Source organism: Zosterops lateralis (assembly GCF_965231275.1).
Source record: "Zosterops lateralis genome assembly, chromosome: 11".
NCBI classification, from domain to species: Eukaryota; Metazoa; Chordata; class Aves; order Passeriformes; family Zosteropidae; genus Zosterops; species Zosterops lateralis.
The window spans coordinates 18,067,772-18,084,666 of record NC_139771.1 but is presented as its reverse complement, the minus strand read 5'-3'; the positions used below and the strand labels follow the sequence as shown (position 1 = coordinate 18,084,666).

The following is a 16,895-nucleotide window of genomic DNA, read 5'->3' as shown; positions in this document are numbered from 1 at the left end:
TGAAAGTTTTCGAGCCATCTGTTGTTAAGCTGGCGGTGAGCAAGGCCAGTATATCCAAACAAAGTGCTGGCCTGCTGTAAACTGAACCTGTCAGTTTAGCATAGCTGGGCTGACCTCCCCGGGCGCGGGGCAGCGGGTACCAGGCACTGGCTGCCTGCTCAGCTTCCAGGGGAACTTCTTGGGGGGACCGTGTTTACTTTTTCCACTTAGCGTTCCTCCCACAGGCTTGGACTAGTTTATACTAAATCTTTAAATTGACACTGTTCTTTTTTTTTTTTTTTTTTTTTTTTTTTTTTTTTTTTCTCCTCCTATTCTGAACTTTTTCCTTTTTTTTTTTTTTCTTAATCTCTAAGGCCGTACAGAAAAAAAGAAAAAAATATATTAAAACCCCACAGTGGCTGGAATTTGAGCTTTTAAGGAGGTGATGGGCAGGGGGGGGAATGAGACAGGACAACAAGTTCTGTGATTCTATAACTTTGTGTGTGCATGTGTGCCGGCGAGATTCTCTCTCAAAAGAAAGAGGCATGTTCCCAAGTATCCCAGCTTGCTTTCCAGCTCCTGTTGTTCCCTTTGTTCTGTATTATTTAAGATCAGTTACTCATTTGCTTCAGAGGATTGGGAATAGCAGGCAAGGTAGAGCAGAGCAGCCAGCATCTATTGTCTTCCTGGGAGCCACAGTTTGCAGCCAGAATGGCTGGAGCAGCCTCTCTCCTGCTTCTGTTTGCTTCTGCTCAAGGGGTTGGTAGCTCCAGCGAAAAGTACTAGAGAATCTGAAACTTTTTGAGTGGAATTGCCAAGATCAGACTGGAAATGCCCTTTATTTGCAGGGCTGTGTGGCAGGGAATTGCTTTCCTTTCTTGTTCGTATCAAATACGTGTTAGTTTGGCCTCATCTCCTCTGCCTCAGTGTGTTTGTGCTTTTCCCAGTCTTATTCTCAGATTGCCTTCCCTTTTCCCTTCCTCCATAAATGTTATTCTATTTATTCCTTTTTGTCTGGTATACAACACATGTCATTTCTCGGCTGGTATTCATTCAATACAAGTGATTTAAACTGTTTTTTTAGGATTGGCAACAAAACTTGAAGTTCCTGTGCCAGGAAAGTGACTATTTGCTATTACCTGTTTTCAGTGTTTGTTTTTTGGACTAGACCTACAGTAAATACCTTTATGCCACCGCTGTTGCCAAATTCAGTCTTTGCTTTCTGCACTTGTGCTGTACCTGCTCACTGGTCTTTGGCTGGTTTCAAGTGTGTTTTTACTTACCTCATGATTCTTGGAAAGCAAAACTGATCGTCAGTGACCCCGAATGCTGCAGTTCTCAGTCAGGAGGAGTTTTTTTTGCCTGAGGAAGAGCTGCTGAATTTGTGCCGTGTGTGAAACCAAACTGTGCCTTCGCAAAACTGCGTCACAGCCAGTCTGTATCTTAACAGTGTGGTGCAAATGCATTGGAAGCTCTGGAAAAGCAGTAAAAGCTCTGGAAAAGCTGTAAAAGTACTTGGCCTTTCCAGAAGACCCTTCCAAGGACTTGTGCCAGTGCCCACCAGAGGGTAGGAGTGCCCAGGGGATGAGGGGGAAGGAATATGACAGTGGTGAGAAACACTCAATTTTAAATTAAAATGACTGCACTTAGGAGGAAACCCCATCCAGCTCTAATCTGTTTGTAAGGTGACTGACACATAAAGTGCTTTTTGTTTTAAGGTAGAGGGAAATGCATTCAGGATAGAGTTTCTGGTATAAATGTCAGGTGCAACGCAGTGCATGCTCACTCAAAAAGTCAAGCAGATAACCTTGGCATTTAGGGACACTGCCTTGTATAAAACGAAATTGTATTTTGTTTTTAAAAAGGAGGACTACATTAAGAGGTCACCTATTAGCTGTGTTTTTGCTAGCTGTCTGAAACTCAGCTCTACTGTCTATTAAACTCAAACCACTATGTAAACATTCCTGTGTTGTTCCTGGTCTCTACAATGGCCAAGGGGATCAGGTTTCACCTGCCTGCACATCTTCAAGCAATTAAAGCAATTAGCTGGAAGCCATTTCACATTCAAGGTCTACTGTGACATTCAAGTCCAGAAGAAGTCTAGGGGAAAAGGAAAAAAGAAGAGTATAAAAGGCCGCTGTGCAGCACATGCACACAAATAACCTGTGAGGGGGTGTTGGACTTTAAAACAACTTCCAAATGCGGTCAGGAGGCTTCGCAGCAGGCAGGCAAAGTTGCTGCTGAGAAAGGGAAAAGATAAAGAAAAAACACCTAACGGTCCTTTAAATTATACCCAAGTTTTGCACTGGGAAGGGAGGGGGGAAGGAGAGGGAAATAGCAACATGATTTGGAGCGATATTTGCGTGAAATAATACGGCGTTGACCTTATTTACTGATATTTCTCCTGGCATGGACATCATATTTTTCTTCTCGTTTAGGTGGGGATTTATATTTGGTGTTTACATTGTAAAACTACACTCACTCTGGCTAATGTATCCCTTACAATGACATTCAGCTCAGAGTTTAGTGATTCCAGCAGTAAGTCTTGAAAGCTGCTATTTTTTAAAAGATTGGAGCAGATTAGTGGTGACCTTAAAAGATTAAACTAGTACAGTTTAAAGATAAATAATCAGCCTTTAGCACATTAGATAGCTACATAAGCATGACAGAAGGTGACTTTCTTACAACAGTTTCAGAATCCAGGCAGCATTTTTACATTTGAAACTTGACTAAGGCAGGGAACAGTGGTTTGCAGAAAGCAAGACATAAACTGATTGCAGCACTTCAAATTGGTTAATACAGTTTTAAATCCACAGTTTTCCTGTTGGTTTTATTATTGAGAAGAGGCTAATTTTAAAAGCTATGCCTGCTGCAAAAGAAGATCTTGCTTTGCAGTCCTGGAGGGTGTTCTTAATCAGAAATAACCGCAGGCTAAATTATAATGTGGAATCCTGCTGCCCTTTAACCTAACACTGCTGCTCGTTCAGTGTTTGTTAACAAATAGCTCTAAGTACAAAATTGTTTGAGAATTACTTTTTCATTATATTTGCTGACTTCAATTAGAATAAGAAGCTTATTTGGGGAAGAAAAATTAAAAATGTATGGGTTTCTAGAGAAAGTTTCAGCAATTGTTTCCTGGCAAGTGTCGCCTTCGGAACATAGCTGTAGACTCCGTGGCACATGTAATTAAATTTAAATAAAATTACCTTCTGAACTAATATTTCTGCACCAGTGGCAGAGGCAGAGCTCAGGAGCATCCCAAGACTCAGCCCTTGTAAAGATGAACAAGCCAAAATGGTGGCAGGGGCTCAGGCTGGGGCCCATTTTGCACCTTGCAGGGGGGTGCAGTTCCTAATGAAGAGGCACCAATTCCCCATCCCCGTGGTGTTGGGGAGGGATGGGCTACAGATGCGAGTGGCATGAGTGGCATGCTGTCCTGTTTTTATTTCACTTCGAATAACACGTAATTGAAACGTGCACTCGGCAAATTAATTGGTGAGTTGAAGGTAAGAACTGCTGAGTTAGTAGAGACAGCACCAGCCCTGTTCTTTTTTTCCCCTTAAGTTTACATGCTGAAGCGGAAACGCCGCGGTGCTCAGAAAGGAGGTGATGCCTCTGTAAAGCAGATCTTTCCAATTTTATTTTTTTTGTAGCTTAGTCTTCTGTTTCTATGATCTGCCTTTTGAACTGTTTTTGTGGCTGATCAGTTCCACCTAATATGTCTCTTGATTTCTGCTATTGTAATACTCAGACGACATGCTGTTCTCTTCATTTTTATAAGCTTTAGATGCTCCTGCCTGTCATACTCTGGCGGTTTATCTTCAGCGTCTGGATTTGCTTTCAGACTTGCATGTCTATCAAGCTGCTGTTGCTTTGAATGTGAGATCAAAAGAAGATGAATTCCAGTAAAAAATTTCCTTGTATGAAGAAAAGATTGGGGGCCTATGTAAACATCCCACTGACAGCTCCCAATGAGTTATTTTAGCAGAGCATTAGCACCCAGAATGACAGACAGTCCAAGACTACATGCTAAATAACAAATCAGTCCCTTCAGTGGCAGCAGCACGTTGCCACAACAGCAATACATTTTCTAAAGGAATCCTGTTCCTCTTTTTTATTGAGTATGGCTGTTCGACTGCTCATCTCTTCACGAGCTGCCTTTGAGTGCCAGCCCCAGTTTACTTTTTCTTGACAATATCTGTGTCATGTCACCAATATGACAGCAGACAGGGCTTTGATAATTGGGTGGGGAGATGGTTAGTTAGTCATCTCCAGTTAAATAGGTAGTTTGTTTTAGGGAGGGGAAGGAGATGACGAAGGAGGGGTGGCATCTGCCGGAATGCTGAAGTTACACTTTGGGAGATGCTGAATGCGAGTCCTGCGCCCAAGAGAAGTTGTGTTTTTTGGGCGGTTGTTTATATTTCAGTTCACGCAGTTAGAGAAAACAGCTCTGCAGCCCGGCCAGCCTCCTGAGCCAGTTTCCAGAGCAAGTCACAGCACTGTCGAGGGTAGGAACGTCAAGCTTGGCTGGACTTTCGTGCAAATCCGAATTCGCCTATATACAGAAGCGAGGTGTGCTTCTGGCTGCTGTTCGGTCTAGTTGGGGGCATAATTAGTTCTGCTTGTTTCTGCTCACAGATGGGGAGGGGGTTTAAAAGTACAGAGTCACTAGATTTTTGTGCTGAGTGTCGTGCTAAACCCAACTTTGAGATTACCTGTGCGCTCCAGCTGATCTCACCGCTTCGGCAAGGGAAGAATTAGGGAAGGAATGCTTTGCGGTTTCTTTGTCATTTAGTAAAAGCAGAGGTTGCTACTGTGGAGGCAGAGCCCGGTGGCTGCTGCGAAGGGCAGTGCTCCAGCGTCTCCCTCCAGCCTGTGCTCCGGCTGCACGGCACTTCCTGTTTATTCAAACATCTTTTTACCATTCTTCAGCCCCCGCTTCACAGAAACAGCCAGAAACATCTCCAGCGCGAAGACGGAAATCTAAAGGCAGACAGTAAGAGCTCACTCTGTTAAACTCTTCATTTTCTCTGCGAGTGCTCAGAGGAGAGGAGCGTGCAGGCAGGGCTGAACTTTTAACGCGCTGCCTTGAGCAGGCAGCTTGGAGCACAGGACAGGGGAATTGCTTTGGCTTGAAGCAAAAGCAGCCCAGTTCAGGTTGTTTGTGGCGGTGTTGACAAGGGTGGGGTTTTTGGCATGGCTTTGGAGAACTGTGGTGTGGACTGAGTCCTCTTTTGGGGCGCCTGTCACCTTGTGATGCCCCTCTGGCATGTGCCATGTGCCACTCTCCTTGCCAGGTGCTGCAGTTTATCCTTGCACAACTGCCAAAAATACCTAAACAAAACCCCCCAAGAAAGGGAAATGTGGCTGCTGCTCTGGGCAGCAAAAGTGGCACAAACCCACCAAGTGGGTTTTTTTTTTGTTTTCTGCAAATTGTTTGCATCTTGGCTCTGGCACTGCATGCAAACCCGCCTCGCTAATATTTGTACCAATTTCATGCTAATAAAAATCAGGCTGCTGAGACAAGCATGGCTATTATCTCATTCATATGACTATTGTTTAGACCTGTGGTACTACAAAAGGAAAGGGAAAGCGTGCTCACGCCGGGTAATGGTTGTTAACTTCTCACGTGAGGGATTTTCTCTGCAGTTTTTCAGTATTAATGATTGTTGTATGAATGGTCTTCAGGGGTTGTTGGAAGATAGTGTAGATCCTCTGGGTAATCCATGTCACAACACGGATGCTGGATTTTTCCCCCTCTGTTCAAGGGACTTAAAAAACTGCTTGATATTTCTTGATGGTTTCTCCCCCCTCCTGCAAAAGTCCACTGAAATAGCAGGTAACTTTTTTTTTGGCAAGCATTCGTGGTGCTCGTATAGTGTGAAACATAAGAGAAAATGGAAAATATGTTGCCTGCCCTATGGAGAAAACCCATCCTCCTAGAGGCTTTTCCTGCCTCTCCAAGATCCAAATACACTTTAAAATTTTAAACTGTAAACCCCCATCTTCCTAGAAAAGAGAGCGAGGGAGAGAGAGAAATCAAGCTGTGTGTTCAGCCAAACCGCAAGTACAACAAACATATTTTGAAAATATATTGCTAGTCTGGCTTTTTAATGTTCAGAAGTTGTTCTACTTTGCAGAAAAAAAAAAATGGTGTTTGCAACTGCCTTAAGGACAATTTGTTTAACAGTAGGAGTAATTTCATGGGGAAAATGGAAAGAGTGACTGAAGTTATTTACTCAGATGTTAGTGTAGGTGTGGGGCAGAAAACTCTCTGTGGGAACAGTGGGCTGCTTTTCTTGGTATCTTAGTCTATTTGATGACCATCAAATTTCCCAGCTCACTGGTTTTGTTTTTTCTGGATGGCATGTTTGATTATTTATCAGAAGGGAAAGGGAGTAGCTGAAGCAAATAAACATGTGACCAAGCTGTGTTTTGTTTTCCACTCAGAAGGCCATGCCCTTTAACAGATATACAGAAAATAATAAACGTATTGTTTTATGATAAAAGGAAATTATGTGTATCATTTTCTTTAGCAAGGCCATTAACCCCTTGTGTTCGGTGGTCTCCGCCTTCTGGCAGCTTGTTGGGCTTGCAGCTGGGAATTAAAGGCACTTAAACCCCCCTCTTGCCTGGAACGTTTCCATGGATTACTGCTCCAGCCCTTTGGATTTGCTGGATTTATTGCATAGTCATACAGCTCTGGTCATCTCCCCGGTTCTACTTGGGGTGTGACTGCCTAAATGAGAGATGCTTTGAATTTTCAGAAGGATGCTGATTTCCAAAGAAAACCTTGGCAAGAGATGCTGGGATCTTCCAGCCTTCAGTGCTGGTGTCTGTGCAGCGTGAGGGGTTGCAGCTGTGTTTGGTCCGTTACAGTGTCAATTTATGGGATTCTCTTTTAAATGCCAGGTGTCTAGCACGTAGTATTCCCTTTATAATACCAGCTTTGGACAATGCTCATTATCTTCCCTGAAAAAAAAAAACAAACAAAAAAAACAACCAACACCCTATAAACTAAATCACTGTCAGGAAGTAAAATACAGGTTTGCTTCATCTCTGGGAAGCATGTTGCATGCTTTAGCTGCTTTTATGGGATTAAAAGAAACAAGTTAAGACTGTCATGCACATGAAAGGAAACCGAGATGTGGTTTGCTTCACATTGTGCAGGTAGGTATAAATTTAATAGACTGACTTGCTTTCAGAATCCCTCTTTGTCTCCCCGAGTCGCATGTCAGTTCCAGCGCGTTGATGAGCTCCGCGGTCGGTAATAGCGCCTGACTGATGCTGCCCCGCAGGTGCCGGATCACCAGGAGGGTCCTCCTCCTCCTCAGGGATGTAGGTTTCCTCTGAGGAATGCCTTCATATCAAGAAAGGGAAAATTTGCCTGACATCTTGAAGTTCTGATCAAGTCTGGTGGGTCTGGGCAAGAGGATGCTTTACCTTCTGGCTCCAGGGGGCTCAGCGCTCCCTGGAGACCTCGAGTGGATGGCAGTGGGCTGGAGCTGGGGGTTTGGGTTTGAGGGAGGGGAAAATGGCAGTCGAAATAGCAGGGAGAGGAAGGGCTGGCAAAATAAGGACCTGAAACTTAAGTGTGATGTAAAGAAGAAAGAGGAAATGAGCAGCTTGGGGGCAGGTAACGTGGGCAGGGGCTGGGGGACGTTGCTGGCCCCCCTTGCCCAGAAGCTTCCTGAGGGTTGAGGAGGCTCAGGATGGGCTGAGGAATGGGCTTTGGGATCAGAGGTGTAGGATTGATGTACCTGGAAAGAAAGAGGATCAGGAGGAGTTGCATCTTTTTGGACAGAGGATCCCTCCAGCCCTGGCTGAAGTCCTTGGGCAGAAGCCCATTAAGGACCTTTCCATAGGGGAAAATGTCCTCCCAGCCTCCAGCAATTAAAGGTTTGTGCCCTGAAGCATAAACATTTGTACCTTGAATTCTATTTTTATCTTTACAAAGGTAGCTTTAAACGCTCTCATGACTATCTCTGCAAGTGTCTAATCCTTTCTTTGCATCCTCCCCATGCTCTTAGCCCTGGTGATATCTTGTGACAGTAAGTTCCAGAGAGTAATTATGAGTTGTGTATTAAGAAAGGAAAAAAAAAATCCTTTTATCTGGTTTATTTATTTATTTATTTATTTTTTTTTGGTGGCTGTTGCTTCCTGACTTCATTCAATATCCCCTTTCTCTTGCGTTATGAGAAATGGCAAAAGCACCAGATGTACCCTCTCAGGCCAAGTCACAATTTGTGTACTTGTTATCATCTTCCCTCTTACTCATCTCTCGCTAAACTAAACACTCCCACCCTTATCAATCTTGCCTTGTATGTGCTGAGCCCTCTAATCATTTTTGTCGCCTCCATCTGAACCTTGCCTATTTTTGTTTTACCAGAATCTGTTAAAATTAAGGTTTTTACAAGCGGTTCTAAATTAGGTTGTGCCATGGAAGTGCAGAGATGTGATTTGCAGCTTTAGTTTTCCATGTTTTGGGCTGTCCCAATGTTTTGCTTCCTTCATTCACCCAGCAGCAGCAGCGAGTGTCTGATGGAGCGTGGTGAGATGTCCACAGTCAGGGGCTGTATTTCATGGGCCTCTGAGTACAAGTTTGTCATGCAGTGTTTTGGAAAACAAGCTTAAAATATGTTCCCTGTTTTGTTGACCACACAGGGAAGCGCGCAAGCAGCTGTGTGCAATATACTATTTATGTTGTAGCAACAAAAAGGCCCTCTTCCTTCTCCCCCCCACCTTAACTCTCTTCTCTTTTAAAAAATATGAGAACTTCCCGACATCCAAGAAAAACGCGGCTCAGCAGTGAATACTCCTCCAAATATTCAAAGGTCTGGTTCACTTTTGCATAAACACAGTAGTTCAGAATCTGATCTCGAGCCTACAGAAATGAGCTGGAAATCCCATAAGATTTTTTTCATCACTCAGGAACAGTTCAGTTCTGGTTCAGTTTGAACGGGGAGCCAAGATTTGTATCCTTTCTCATTTTACCAGGATGTGTTGGCCCATCCCTCCTTTCTTGCTGGTACAGACCGCTACATGCTGTGAGTCTTGGCATGCCAAAATAAAGAGAACCATTTTTAATGTTTGGGAACTTTTTGCCAGATACTTTTTAAGTGGCTTTGATGGGTCCTGACTACGACTCTTTAAAAGAAGGGACAGAAGGTGTTTTTGCGGTGTAACTGCCTGAGGATTTCATTTATGCCTCAAAAACGGGATTTTTGTAGTCGTTGTTCCTGTTGTAGCTGCTTCAGGGTTTGCAGGTTCCTGGTGTTGGCTGAGACTGATCTCTCACACTGCTGTCCCTTGCTGCCTGCCCCCTTCATCCCTGTAGTGTCTCCAAGTATTGAAGACAATACCTCACCCACCTTTTCCCTGAAACTGGTGGAGTTCATGAATAAATTACAAAATGGAAATATTTTAATTTTTTTTAATGCAAATGCTGTTTTCCCCCTGTGTGGTGCAGGGGCCTCACAGGCAGGGACCTTGCCAGCCATGGGATGGGCTGTGGGATGGCAGGTCAGGGGCATGGAGTCCACTCGTCCTCCCCCTGGCAGGAGTAACCTCAGTGCCCACGAGGACGAAGTGCAGCTGGGCTGGGACACAGGCAGCTCCACCCTGTGGGTTTGGAAGAAAGGGTTTCTGTTTCCAGTGCCTTTTTCTGGAGGGAATCTCCTTAACTGGTAGCCAGGATCTATTCCAGAGGAAAGAAACTAAGCCTGCTGTAAGAAAAATAAAGACTCATCTTCTTTCCTTATGACTGAACTATTCTAGGAGATGCTTCAGCATGAGGCACCTTGCCAGCTCCCTTGCTCCAAGTGTGCCCCTGTCACATCAGGGACAGGATGTGAGCCAGGGTTTGTACATGTGGACATCAGGTCTCTTTTTCCAGCATAGGAATCACCCATTAGTCATTTGTCCAGACCAGTCTGCTGAGGTCTTCACGGCCAGCTGACCATTTTATTGAGTGAAGGATTGCTGTTGAAGCTTTCCTCTGTGACGAGCTGGCTGGTAGCCCTTGGATGGAACCAGCCTTGCAGATTTGCTGCAGCCAAGTGATGTGCTGGATACAGACAACCAGCAGCATCTCCCCAGGCTCAGGGCATCCCTCTGCTGCACCAGTGGAGCTGGAAACAGTGTGGGTGAAGGAGGATTATTTAATGAAACAAGGAAGTAGAGGATGAGATGGGGATGAGGATTGTTTGAATCCAAGGTCGTTGAGAAGGCTGGACAGCAGGAATGCTTCACCAGGTTATGTTGCATCTTAGCTGTGTCTCATAGCAGAGCCCTATGTCCTGCCTATAGCTGTCCTCAAACTTCCCTGCTGCGGTGCCAAGGGCAGTGTTGGGGCTCTTGGCTGTGTTATTCTGTGTGTGGCACAGGGTCAGGGTGATGGCAATGGGGAAGGGAGCACGTAGCAGCTCATTTCCCAGTTCTGGAGGAAGATGGAATAGCTGGGCACGAATGTCAGAGGGAATAAGTGCTGCAAGAACATCTGCTTCTCTTTTTTGCATCTTCTACATTTTATTCCTCCTCTTCATTTTGGTTCCTTTCCTATTCTCTAGTTGCTTCATCTCACCTCCCCCTGTTCTGTTCCTCCCAGAGGAACAGCACTACCCACTGCTGTCGCTTTGCACTATTTTTTATTTTTTTTCCCTTTGCATACTGCTCCGCTCCTCGCTGGTTTCCACACATTGTGCGGCTCCTGAGCCTGCCGGAGGAGAACTGCAGCAGGGCTCCCCTCCAATGTGTCTGCCTCCTACCACCGCTCCTCTACATCTGCTGCTCCAGGAGAAGAGAGTGTCGCAGGAGAGGAGGTAGAGGAGGCAGGAGTGGGAGAGACATGAAGCATCTCTGAAGCTCGGGTGCATCCGGGCTTCTGAGCTTGAGAGCTGCATCTTGCCGCTCTGCTGGGAGCAGCTGTGGAGTGGAGCGGGGTGTGAGGACAGATGGGAGCTGAGAAGGAAGAGAGATTGCTGGCTGAGTCTAAATTCCCCCTCGTCCCACCCAGGAGAAACAAAGGTACTTGCCTTGTGAGACTGAAGGGAAGCAAGAAGCCCTTTTGGGAGGTGGGCCATGCTCCGCTGGGAGAGGCGCCTGGAGCTGCCGATGGGGCGATTCCTCAGGGCCTGAAGGCAGCATGAAACCTGGGGAGAAATAGATGATGGGAGAACTGCATGCCTGCTGCTGCAAAGCTGTGCTTTGCCCAAACCTCAGCGGGGAAGTTGAGCAGCAGTGGTAGCTTGCAAGGTATGGCTGTCAGAGGTCAACACACAAGCTCTGGGACCAGCGTAGTGTTATGTTTTCTCCCAGGGCAGATTTGGCCCTTAAAGTTTCTCCCTTCTCATCTCTCTCTGCTTGCTTGTTTCGTTCTGTTTTGCTGTTTAATGACCATAACCCAAATTATGGACAGAATGATGTTGGCTGGCAACTAACTTTCCAGATTTATTGCTTGGACACTTCAGATGGCTGTAGTACCAACTCTGATTTCAGGGAACTCTTCCTTCCTCCTTTCTCAAGTTGCTTTCCTGATAAGCAACTTTGTCTGCCTGGAAAGGCCCAGAATCCTTAGGAATCTATAAAAACGTGGGATTTTGGTTTGTGTCCTCCTTGCAACTTCTGGGTGCATGTTTATCTGGATATTTCGGAGGCAGCCCATTCATTACTGCCCAACTGCCCTGGGAATTGGCAGTTGGACAGGACACTCCTTTCTTTTGCATCCTCATGGCTGCTGCTCCTCTCCCCACCCTCCAGTGTACATACCTTTCCATACATCCTAAAGTTCCCTAGATTGATCTTTCCATGCCTGATAAACCTCAGGTTCAGAAACAAGCTTCTCCTGGTGTTAGAGCCAGGGCCTGTTATAGCTGTAGGTCATCATATTTCATTAATAACTGATTGATATTAATACTGGTTGGAGCAGATGGAAAGGGAGGAGCTGGAGCACTTTTTCTTCAGTAGGAATAGGATGATGGAAAAAAGTTGGAGAGTTGCTGCCTTGTACTGGCTGCAGTGGTGGAACAAGTTAGCAAGAGGCTCCATGAGACTGGATCCTGTTACTGCTTTCCTCATGTACTGACACTGTAAGCAAGTATATGGCATTTAAGCAGCATTTCTATTTTTAAAGTTCTACCCTCTTTTTCCAGTGTATTTCCCTTCCCCAACCCTCTTCCCGAATCAGGACTTTCTGGTTACATGAAATCAGAGGCAGGGCTGAATTTTTACCCTTCATCAGAGCTTGCCCAAAGAGGATGGTGAAACTGAAAGGTCAAGGTGCTTGCATGGAAATGTCAAATTACAACAGTAACTGGGGTGATAACAGTGCCCAGTGTTCTGGGCAAACAACAGCTGGGCAAACAAGTCACATTCTGTCTGTCTTGCAATAAAATTGTCTTGGTCATCTCAAATGTGTACTTTTTTTTCCCCTCCTGGTGCTTAAGTGGTTGGGAAATAATAAATGGTTGCCACTTCCCTAAGCACAGGGACAGGGCTTTTCAGTGGGGCTTCCCACTTACACTGTGAATGAAACAGGCTTGATTCATCTCACAGTTAATGTACTGTTAACATTTTTCCTGGGTTAGGTGTCACCCAGTGTTGACTCTCAAATACCATTCCAAGTTTGTGCAATGTCTCTCAAGTGCTGAATTTCAGTTGCCTTTTTACTGGTCTCTGTTTTACACCAGAAAATTTCCTTATGTCTGGGTGATTTCCTAATGGATAAGAAAACACCTTGGGAATTCATTTACTGTATCTTGCATTTAGGCATAGGATGACTTCATTGGTAGGCAGCCTTTTCCTGATGCTATCCTTCCAAATCCATGTTTATAGTGGCCAAAACCCATGGAAGATTCATTTTCTGGGGGATACTTCCCTTACTTTTTTTTTTTTTTTTTTTTTTTTTTTTCCGGTAAGTGGGAGGATTTCCCCTTTGTGTTTTGGTGCAGAGAGGAGGATGGTTGCTGCTGCTCTGTGATTCACTGCTGGAGGCCAGGATTGGTGTGTCTGGGTGCCCCAGGAAGCTTTGTCCATGCTTGCAGGCTCTTTTATCAGTCCAGATAACGTGGCTGCTGGTAAATACAGACCCAGATATTTGAAGCACCTCTGTGTTTTTGGGGGGCTCTTGGCATCTCCACCTGGCCATCCATGAAGGAGGTGTTGTCCTGACGCACAAACACGAGCCGGTTTTTCATGGCCCCTGGCAATTGTTCACTTGCAAGCACGTGGTGGAGATTTAGGATGTAACTACGGCAGTGGGGAGGAATGTGTGAAAAGAGCTTGAAGATGTCAGAGCACCTGCTTGTGAGGAGAGGGCCACGTTAGCAGAGCTGTTGGCTAGAAGTAAACAGTCCTGGCACCCTTGTTTCAGGACTTGGCAGCAGCAGGAGTTGAACCGAATCCAGCTTTACTCTCTACTGCCTGTTCAGTAAGTTGAGGACAAGGCAGATGATTAAGGAAATGTGGGGAAACTGCTACAGAAGCTTTTGGAAAGATAAGAGACTTTGGTCTCCATGTCTGACAGTCTGGCACTTCTCACTAGCATTGAATTCACATGCAAATCAAAGGCAACATCTACTCCCACAGGAAGCTTTATTAATGTACAGGCCTGCTTGCGAATCTCCGTGCTGATGAAGGTTGTGGGACTGACTTCACTCAAATTAATTTCCCTGTCTATCCTCGCCTGAGCACTGTGCAGCACCGGCAGCCTCAGCAGGGCTCCCACGCCGGCATCCAGGGATGAGCTCCCTGCAGGAGCAGCACTGCCTGGAACCAGGGAAGGGGGTAGAGGTGTGAGGCTTCTTGGCTTGGATTGTACGAGTGTCCACCGGGCTGGAACTCTGACATCAGTAAAGTAATTCCATGAAGGGAAACTCCGGGCTTGAAGTATTTTGTGTGTGAGAGGAAGGAGGGTCGGTGTATCCTGAGCCAGCCGTCTTTCTTGTACATGTCCTGTCATATGTGAGGAGTATGGATGAGGCTTGGAAGTGGACAGGACAGAACATGGTCTGAGGCAGGAGGGAGGAAAGACTGAGCAGGGAGAAGTGGAAAGGCAGAGGGATGTGGGATTCCTGGGTTCACCAAGGACATGGGTACCACCAAGGACATGTAGCTCCTTGATGCAGATGCTCAGTAAGAACCATATCTGAGCTATAAAGAACCTTTCACATCTTAAACCCGAGCTCATCTGACGCTCAGCTTTTACTGCTGTCAGTTATTTGTAAGTGAAAAAGTGAAGTCTTGAGAGGAGAAATGGGAAATGCCATTTCAAGCTGCAGTCCCTGGAATGTCATCATGTTGCCATCTCCTCGTTATGCATCTACCTTTTTTTTTCCTTTGATGTTCCTGTCCATCCTCTGTGCTTGTATCCCTGATGCTCCCTCTAGCCCACTTCTATTCTTTCTAAACCTTTCCTTCCTGCCCTGCTCTACCCTCTGTGCTGGTCCTTCTCTTTGGCCCTCTCTGGTCCCACCAGGTTTGCACCAGCACAGGTGACAACTGGGCATGGATTGAGGTGGTGTAGATGTCACTTTGAATGTAGACCCTCACAGTGGTGGGTGTGAGGGATGTGGGTGCTGTGCAGCTGGACTGGAGCAGAGACAGAGCTCTGGCTTTACTCCAGCAGAGCTCTGCCAGCCTGTCCCCACACCCAAGGACCCTGATTTGTGTGGGGTCAGTCATGGTAAGGGTTTATGGTGGCAGTGGCCACCTCACCAAGCTGCACGGAGCTTAGTGGCCAGCTTGAGTGTAGAGAGCAGGCATTTCTTGTGTGGCTACTTGTTCTGGGAATCTTCAAAAATTTCTGGCAGCCAGTTTAATTGTGCAACCTCTCAGCTGCCAGAACGGATAGAATATGATCATATCACATGAAATGCATGCAGGGTCTGCTATAGCAACTGTATTTCAAAGAGACAACACATATGGTGACTGGTTCTTTTTGGAATAATATCTATAAGTTGATGATGTTTTATTCAAAAAGGCTGTAGCTTGAAAGGTTAGGGATGTTCTGATTGTTTAGTGTATGATTAAAGAAAGGCTTCTGTGGCTTTTTTGGCCTATTGAATCTAATTACTGGGAACTAAAATGATCATTTGATTGCACATTTACCTGGAATTATTCTTCTGCAGAGCCAGTCTTAATAATATATAATAATATGTTGCGTTTGTACTGTATAGAGCTTCTTGTCTGAGCAACTCAGAGTGCTTTACAAGTATTCATTAATTAAATAAGCCATACAACACCCCTGCTAAATAAGTGAGTATTTGTTGCCCATCCCCTTAAGTCTTGTAGGTTTATTTCTGCTGCCTCTGCCCACCCTTGAAGATGCTTTAACAGCTAAATAAGTTAATTCAATACAAATAAGATATTTTTTAAACCATCCTTAGCACTTTCTGCATAAAGGTTTCTTTTGTTGCATTGAATTCTTTGGCAGGCTGTAGGGTTTTCTAGTTCTTGATGGTGCACCATTATGGGGTGGTGGCTGTTTGTGTGTGTGCCCAGCAGCTCCCTGCACCCATTGCAGGAACATGGACCAATTCAGAGATGTTATGGGTGCACTAAGATCCAACCAGCTTGAAATGCAAAATCTAATTTTACCTGCACTGTACCAAGCTCTGCTGGAAATTGTATCCACCCTTTGAGAGCTTTTCTGATCCAGTGGAGACTTGTTATTAAATTGGAAAGAATTGGAAAGGTGGGCTTGTTGCCAGAGCATTATAAGGTCTCTCCTGCCCGCTTGCCCTGGTCAGCAGTGGTGGTTCTTCAGTCCACTGAGCTGACCAGTGTCTCTTCAAAAGTAAAAAGATGAGTCTAGGCCATAAAATAACAAGATGTTACTGGGGGAGGAGTGGGGGGGTTGGGACTCAACTTTGCAGACCTTGATATCAAACCTTTCCCAGCAGTTCTGCACTGAGATTAAACACTCTGCAACTTGAAGGAGCAAGTGAAACCTGAAGCGTATCTGACTTCTTAATTAAATAGGTATTAATTAAATCACTCAGAGAACATACACAGTAGGAGTGGGGAAGGCTTTTTCTCTCCTTCCATGTAGGCATCTTGCAAAGGGACTATTTTTCTTGTTTTACATTAATGAAGTCTTCAGCCTTCCCACTTTTCCACCTACACATGTACTGAACGTCTCCAAGGAGACCAAGGAGGCTCCGGTCCGGTGAATCCTGCGGGAGCAGCAGGCTGGGGTCTCGCCAGCAGAGCCTCAGCTGTGCCACAGTCTGTCTTGCAGGGATCATCCTCGCTGTCCCCTGGCTGGGGAGCCAGGAGGGAGCCAGGGCAGGGACTTGCTCCTCATCTTTTTCCTCTTTTATCTCCTCTTGCTTTCTTTTCCCCACCTGATGGAGAAATCAGGCCTTACAGAGCAGCAGGCTCCGGTGTTGAGGGACTCTTCTCTGCTTTGCATGGCATTTTGCAATAATTGCCCCACATCCTGCCTGCTCATGCTTTCAGGGTCATGTCCCTTGCCCCTCCACTGTCACACTGTCCTTTTACTGGCTGTGCCCCCTCCCAGTGAGTCCCCACAGCTGGTCTGTCATGAGCTGACAGCGATTTTCACAGGATCATAGAATATCCTGAGCTATGGAAGGGACCCACAAGGATTGTCAAAGTCCAAGTCCTGCATTTTGGTGAGATGAAATGCTGTCCCTGCTTTTCTTTGCATTCTCTTCAGCTCCTTGCAGCTTTCTCAGCATTCAGTATGCCTCTGTCTGCTACTCCATCTCCTCTTTCTCCCACCATGGCCTTCCAGAAACTTCCCTGATGTTCTCTGGTGCTCAGGGGAGCAGACAGTGATATATGGCTGCCCTCTTCTGTAAACTCAGCCTGACCTGCTGGAGAGGAGGAAAGCTGAAAGCTGAAATCTTTCTGAGATCGGAAAGCACAGGAGCCTGCCCATTAGTGAGGAGGGC

At 45.7% G+C, this 16,895-nt stretch overlaps 1 protein-coding gene across 11 annotated transcripts in view; it reads left to right on the top strand.

The window, feature by feature from the left end:
* FOXP1 (forkhead box P1) overlaps positions 1-16,895 on the top strand; it is a 390,583-nt gene that overhangs the window by 260,919 nt on the left and 112,769 nt on the right. Inside the window, exon 1 of one of the 11 annotated variants that reach the window (XM_083869344.1) lies at positions 4,411-4,487. The exons of 9 other annotated variants lie outside the window; for them this stretch is intronic. The gene's annotated coding sequence lies outside the window, so the exon portion shown is untranslated. Of the gene's footprint in view, positions 1-4,410; positions 4,488-4,921; positions 4,976-16,895 lie in introns of those variants that run through there. One more of the 11 variants, XM_083869343.1, reaches the window with a different exon arrangement.